This window comes from Micropterus salmoides, unplaced genomic scaffold (assembly GCF_014851395.1).
Source record: "Micropterus salmoides isolate LMB-PRFRI ecotype aquatic unplaced genomic scaffold, ASM1485139v1 Ms_hic_scaffold_841, whole genome shotgun sequence".
In the NCBI taxonomy this organism is placed as follows: Eukaryota; Metazoa; Chordata; class Actinopteri; order Centrarchiformes; family Centrarchidae; genus Micropterus; species Micropterus salmoides.
The window spans coordinates 20,096-28,063 of record NW_024044617.1 but is presented as its reverse complement, the minus strand read 5'-3'; positions in this window follow the sequence as shown (position 1 = coordinate 28,063).

The window sequence follows — 7,968 nt, the reverse complement described above, 5'->3', positions numbered from 1 at the left end:
TGGGCTGGAGACCATGGACCGGACACGAGGAGCTGGAGTCGGCCTGACCACCGACTGGACAGCTGGGCTGGAGACCATGGACCGGACACGAGGAGCAGGGGTCGGCCTGACCACCGACTGGACAGCTGGGCTGGGGACCATGGACCGAACACGAGGAGCAGGGGTCGGCCTGACCACCGGCGGGGCTGAAGCCGGTCCATCCGCCGACAGGACACGAGGAGCAGGGTCGGCCGGACCACCGGCGGGGCTGAAGCCGGTCCATCCGCTGACAGAACACGAGGAACAGGGGTCGGCCGGACCACCGGCGGGGCTGAAGCCGGTCCGTCTGCCGACAGAACACGAGGAACAGGCTGGGCCACCAACGGAGCTGGTGTTGGTCAGACCACTGACGGGAGAACAGGAGTCGGCTGGGCCACCAACGGAGCTGGTGTTGGTCGGACCACCGACGAGGGAACAGGAGTCGGCTGGGCCACCGGCGAAGCAGGTGCCGGTCGGGCCACCGGCGAAGCAGGTGCCGGTCGGACCACCGACTGAGCATGAGGAACAGGAGTCGGCTGGGCCACCAACGAAGCTGGTGTTGGTCGGACCACCGACGGAGCACGAGGAATGGGAGTCGGCTGGGCCACCAACGGAGCTGGTGTTGGTCGGACCACCGACGAGGGAACAGGAGTCAGCTGGGCCACCGGCGAAGCAGGTGCCGGTCGGACCACCGACGGAGCACGAGGAATGGGAGTCGGCTGGGCCACCAACGAAGCTGGTGTTGGTCGGACGACCGACGAGGGAACAGGAGTAAGCTGGGCCACCGGCGAAGCAGGTGCCGGTCGGACCACCGACGGAGCACGAGGAATGGGAACCGGTCTGGCCACCGACGGAGACCTTGGAACTGGTGTCAGTCGGACCTTCGATGAGGGACCAGTAACAGGTGTCGGTAGGACGACCGAGTGAGACCTGGGAGCAGGAGTAGGCCAGGGATCAGGCAGGCGGCTAGCAGCGCTAGCAGGCCGGGGATCAGGCAGGTCTGATGTGGAGCTAGCAGCGCTAGCGGGCCGGGGATCAGGCAGGCGGCTAGCCGTTTTAGCAAGCCAGGGTACAGGTTTGTTGCCGACGGGTCGCTGATGGTGACCTCGTCGCCTCCGATGACCACCACGGGAACCCGAAAAGATGGCTAGGCGACTCCCTTCAAAAGACGACTCCAGGGAAAGCCTAGCCTCCAGGCTATCAGGCCATAGCCTAGCTGCCCGTGCTGCCTCTGACTCCCTGGCCTTCATGGTCAGGTAGGCCAGGAGAGTCATAGTCCCTGAGTCCTTGGTAGGTAGGGCAGGCAGGCGGACGGACAGGCTAGGCGGAGGACTAGCGGCGCTAACCGAGCAGGATACAGGCAGGACAGGCGGAGGGCTAGCGGTGCTAGGCGAGCAGGATACAGGCAGGACAGGCGGAGGGCTAGCAGCGCCAGCCGAAGAGACAACAGGCAGGACAGGCGGAGGGCTAGCAGCGCCAGCCGAACAGATAACAGGCAGGACAGGTGGAGGGCTAGCGGCGCTAGCCAAACAGGTAACAGGCAGGACAGGCGGAGGGCTAGCGGCGCCAGCCAAACAGGTAACAGGCAGGACAGGCAGAGGGCTAGCAGGCCGGAGAGATGACGGCCGGAGGCTAGCGGTCCGGGTGTTAGCCATTTCCAGGCTAACAGATTGAGGATCTGATGAGGACTTGGCTGGGGGATTGGCTGAGGTGTGGAGGAAGTCACAAACCCACCCAGGGAGAGAGTCTGCTGCTCCTGGCTGAGCAGCCAGGCTCTTCCAGGCAAGGGACACAATAGCTGCCTTATGGCTAACATGACTAGCCCCATACCACATATTCCTCAGCACCATAAGCTCCCTCAGCACGTCAGTCTGTTCCTCAGAGTGTCTGCTGGGCTCTTAATTGGTCCGGTCATTCTGTCACGATCGTGGTGTGGAGGCAGGTTGGAGAACCCAAACGCAGGACACAGAGCGGGGCAGGTATGGTACAACGAAGGGTTTTAATAAACAAACAAAAGCGAGCACACTTACAGGTGAGTGGCCGAATAACTGAAATCCAAAATCCAAAAGTACCGGGAGACGAGACAAGACGAGACAAGACGAGACAAGCAAGGCTGGTTACAGGCAGAGAGTACACACACGACAGACTGGGGGGTAACATGAACAATGACCGGACAAGGACAAGACAGAAACACCAGGTATATATACACACAGGGACTAACGAGCAGGGCGGGAGCAACACAGGTGAAAGACATGAGACTAACGAGGCAGAGAGAGAGAGCAGAGGAAAACAGAGAGACTAGACATGACAAGCAGACTATATAACAGATACTGGACACTAGACAGGACAGAACCCAAAACTCAACATACCAAGGCAGATACCAAACTCAAAAGTAAACACAAAGGATGGCCAACCGGCAGAGCGTGACAGAATCTCACTTCAAACTAAATTTAAAAGTTGTCAGGCCTGTATTTAGTCATTCACAAGTTTAGAGACATCCACACTGGTTTGGTTGTTCAGTGGAACAAAAGAAGAGAAAGAGGGAGGAGCTAAAAAGTTTTTGTTCTGATCTATAACCATGAAGAGAGTTACGATTACTCGTACTGTAGCATTCCTGCATATATTTATCTTGCTTTTGTTTTCAGCCAGATATCATCTCATAAATGAAACTGAATTTGAGCTTCACTATAAATGCAACTCTTTATATACCTTCACTTTCATTTCTCTCAATTTCGTCTCTCTCATTTTCATTTCAGTCCACAAGATCTTGTTTCAAAGACGCTTCAAGGTCGTACAGGAAGAGCAATTGAGTGCAGATTAGTCCTGCATTCTTGAAAAAGAAGTTCAATTTGAAGTAATCGTAAAATGAGGCTACTTCTCACCTGACTAATTCCGTCAGTAAACACTTTCCTTTATGATCTCAGTCATCAGTTTCACGTCCTTTTCAACACAGCATGATGTTCCTTTGGTAAAGTTTGGTCTCATTTAGAGAGAAAGAGAGAGGAAAATAGCGACACAAAAGTATTAAATCAAAATAAAACCGCCGGTCTCTCCTTCACGGAGAGAGAGAGAGAGAGAGAGGGGGAGAGGAACAGAGAGAAAAAGAGAGGGATGGAAGGAGAGAGAGGGGAGGGAGGCAGCCTACACAATATACACACAGAGGTACAGACAGTAAAGGTGATGTTGCTATAGACTAAATGAAAAATGGTACAGATATTTATAGTAGTGTTAATGATAACAATCGTAATGTTATAATAACAATAGACTCCAAGATTCCTCACAGTGGTGCTGGAGGCCAGGGCGATGCCATCCAGGGAGACTATATCTTTAGATAATGCGTCACGGAGGTGCTTAGGCCCCAGAACAATAACTTCAGTTTTATCTGAGTTTAACATTAGAAAATTACAGGTCATCCAGGTTTTAACATCCTGAAGGCACATTTGAAGTTTAGCTAACTGATGAGTTTCATCTGGCTTGATTGATAGATATAACCGAGTATCATCTGCATAACAATGAAAGTTTATGGAATATTTCCTGATAATATTGCCTAAAGGAAGTATGAAGCAATTTTAATGAGAGGATGAAGAGGGACTCTCCTTCTGGTCATGAGAAGTGAAAAAAACTCGACTGACTTTCGGCAACATGAATCAGGTAAAATTTGTGCTCTCTCCTCAGCCTCTTCTCTCTTCTCCTTTCAAAGTCTGATGTCAGCAAAAGTTTGTGCTAGCTTGCAGTGAGTCTCTCTCTTGCCAGATTTTGTTTTTGAACAATGGTTGAGAGAATTACAATTATTTATTACGTTTGATGACTGCTGACGGGCAACAGTGTTTATAAACTGCAGCTTGGAATTTATAAATTAATTAATATTAATATCTAGTATTGTTATCCATAGTTTACAGGGGCTATGCTTAAGTTTGTCAGTAGATTAGATGCTGGAACATCAGCCAGTACAAGCACAGACCCAGTCTAGACGTCTTTAGCAGGTCACACAGACCCCGGTGAAACACAGGCAGCCTCAGCCAGAACGAGCACAGCCAGAGATGTACGGGCAGCATCAGACACAAGCAGCTCGGACTCTCATAGAACAGTTGATGCTCCACCAAATGACCCAGCAGATTGGCCCCCAGTCTTAACAGACTTTATGAAGATTATGTTGGTGCGCAGAGGTCTGTTCAAAGCTTTTCTAGAAGAGGTTTCCATTCAGGCTGTTTTAAAGGAGGGAGGATTGTAGTGAGGTGTGCAACAATGGCAAATAGTTTATATTGCTCACAAGTCAGCTACTACGGCCCCATAGCAGAATTTTGCTCAGTTGCTTTGAATAAAAGTGTCAGCTAAATGAATTCATGTAAAGTACAACAACAGCTGGAATAAAGTAACGGACACATATTTTCAGAACTCACCAGGTAGTTCAACATCCTCGCTTTCTTTTCTCCAAGTAAATTCCAGTTTTGATATAATTATAAGTAATAGTCCAACAGGGAAGCTTCCTTCTGAGAAGCTCGAGTGAAGATAAATCAACGTTGTAATAATAATAATACATTTTATTTATAGGCGCATTTCAGAACACTCATGGTCACCTAACAAAACATGAAAATAAAATCAGGGTACATAAACAACTGGAAACAAAAGATTGCTGTGCCCAGATAAACAGTGATTGTGTTAGATATAGATGTGTTTTCAGGTGGGATTTCAAAAGAGCAGAGTCTTGAAATCAATGCGGTATTTAACTGGGAGCCAATGAAGCTGCTGAAGGACAGGAGTGATATGATTACTATAGGGTGTTCTGGTGATGATACGGGCTGCAGAGTTCTGAACCAGTTGAAGTTAATGTATGAATTTGAGAGTGAGACCAAAGAGAGGAGAATAACTATAATCAATGCAGGATGTAACAAGTGTGTGAACAAGAATGGCTGTACTAGTGGGTGAGAGAGACGGACAGAGGCGATTAATGTTTCCAGGGATCTAATGGGACTGAAATTCAGCCTTTTATGCGAAAAGATTACAAACCTGGTATTGTTTATACAAACTTCCTCAGTTTGTATAAACAAGGCACCACTGCACTGAACAAGACCAGGTCAGGCAAGCCTGAGTCATTCACAGTGCTAAAATACTCAAATATAATCAAAACAATGCAGTCCCATAAAAAAGAGCAGTGTGTGTGCATAAAAATCAAATCCCTCATCTTCAGCTCTGAGAAGGCCTATCTCTGGCTCAGATTCCTTTATGCTGAATCCCACTCTGTTTGTATTGATTGTCCAGCTACATATGTACAAGAACATCAGTAATAAATATAACTAACAATAATTCACCTCTAACATGCACTTCCTGTGCTCTTCTTCTTCTATCCCCTACAATGATCTTGTTTTGATTGCACTTTCTGTTAACTCTTACTTCCTTCCCTAGGTATCTACCCCATTGATGTGATATGTACTGTGAGCTCTTACTAGTATTTATTGCTGCTCTTACTAGTATGTATTGTCAGTTGTAGATCTGTAGTTGATGCTCTGTTGATGCTTGTATGTTGTTCCTCAAATGTAAGTTGCTTTGGATAAAAGCGTCTGCCAAATGAGTGAATGTAAATGTAATCCATTTTCTAATTCTATCTATGCATAATATGAATGCCTACCCATCCCTGCACACTGTCTCTGTACCTGTCACTGTTTTGTCTGGTTCCATTGACCTCCTCCTCCTGCTGCTCCTCCTTGTCTTGCAGCTCCTCCCGATCCTCCTGTTCCTGTTCTTTCCCTCCTCATCAACATGACTCTGGTCATTATCACCCTCTCTGTCTGCATCACCTCCACTGACCTTAACAGCTAATATACATACAAAGAGATTCCTCACTTACAGAACAATGTTGTCAATGTGTGATAACACATTGCTGTTTATCATATATATAATATAGCCCATATGACTATACATAAATGCATATAAATCATTTAGGTAATAAATGCATTACTTATCGTGCACCTGTCTCTGTACTGGGTCTTGCCTCACCTGTGCTGCCACAGCACCTTTCACCAAGGAAGAGGTTGGCTAATTTGGCGCATTTAGCTGCCTCTTGTGCCAACAATTTTTCTCCTTAATTCTTAGTTTTTCGGCACCTCACATTTCTTTTTCCGCTTTCTTTGTTTTGGACATACCGAGTTCAGCCCCTACAAAACGTTTTGAGATTGAACTCGTCTAAGATGGAAAGTGAACTCCTTTGATCGGCGATAATTTTGCACGCCCAATTTTTCAGTTTTTTATTTGTTAAAAAGTTTGAAATATCCAATAACTTTCGTTCCACTTCATGATTGTGTCCCACTTGTTGTTGGTTCTTCACAAAAAATTAGTTTTATATCTTTATGTTTGAAGCCTGCAATGTGGCAAAAGGTCGAAAAGTTCAAGGGGGCCGAATACTTTCGCAAGGCACTGTATATAAATATATATATATATTACATGCCTCTTTATTGTTTATGTGTAAAGAGTAAGAATGGGAGAGCAGTATATATATTGCTGTGTGATTATAGAGCATGGGAGAACAGTGGATACTTTTATTACTGCCCACACCTGGTATTACTGTGTAGCAGGATAACTTCTTTCCCTAGGTATTTACCCCATTGTTGTCATATGTGCTATTAGCTCATGCTTGTATGTTGTTCCTCAAATGTAAGTCGCTTTGGATAAAAGCATCTGCCAAATGAGTAAATGTAAATAAATTTTTTTTCCACTGTCTGCATACCCTATTCGTCTTAAGAATGAAAATAAATACTACGCTCGTCTGTACCCCATTTAACATTTGAGATTAGCTATGTTTGATCCACCTTTATGTGACATATTATATTACTGTTGTAGTGTTCTTAGCCCCCCCCCTTAGCGCCTCGTCACGCTGCTGACATTTTTACCATATTCTAAAAATGCGGCGTTCCCATTGTAATGAATTTAAAAAGACGCTGGCATCATAAAAGTCCACATGGTGGACACGGGCCTTATGGTATGAGGACTGGTTGGGTTTAATGCATTGGAATGCAGAAACCGGTGTGAATTAATTGTAGCAAAACTACTTACTGATAAAAAAGTTATGAATAATATTTGGAAATATTATTTTTGCACTCGTAAAAACTCGTTTTGGGGCACCACCTAAAATTTGCTGTCTGCCCAAGGCTTTAGGACTCCTTGGGTATAGCTTTAAAAATTAGTAGTGCTGGGCAACTATTAAAATTTTTAATCACGATTAATCGCATTGTTACGCACAAAATTGAATAATGAATTCTAAAGTGGTGTATTGCACACTTTTGATTTAAATGTACTGCTATATACACAAAAGTGCAATAACATGTGGTTTGCAAACACATTTACCAGCAGTATTCCCTTTACACAGTAGCAATAAAATATTTCTTGTAACTTAAACATTAATGTAATCAAATCAAATATTAAACCAAAGCTATTTGCCACTGCCAGGGAATTACCTTTTATCCATCTTGTTAAAACAAGTTACCATCAGAGTCCAGTTTTCTCTGGATTTTTTCTGAGCAGGTATCAGCAGAAACATTTTTCTTTTATCAGGGAGCAGCAGAAACAGTCTATGTTCAGTAGCAACAAGTACATGCACTATACACTTAACATCTATACTAGTCACTAGACACTCAGAATCTATACTATTCACTACAAAATACCATGCAGTGTCGAAGTTGAGTACAAACACCACTACAGAATGTCACCCAGTGCAGTCTCACCACAGAAAGGGATGCAGTGTGCTGACACCCTTGTACAGAGTCAAGCTGTGGATATACAGAGAGAGGAGAGCAACCTGTGTTTAAACCACCATCCAAACTATGAACCCCAGTAGATGGACAGTATGGAACATCAATTCCAATTACAGTGGGGCACTAAACCGACAACAGACATCTTAACACTGGACTGGAAAATAAGAAACAAAAGATAAAACAATAGAAAACAGGGGCTGGCCTG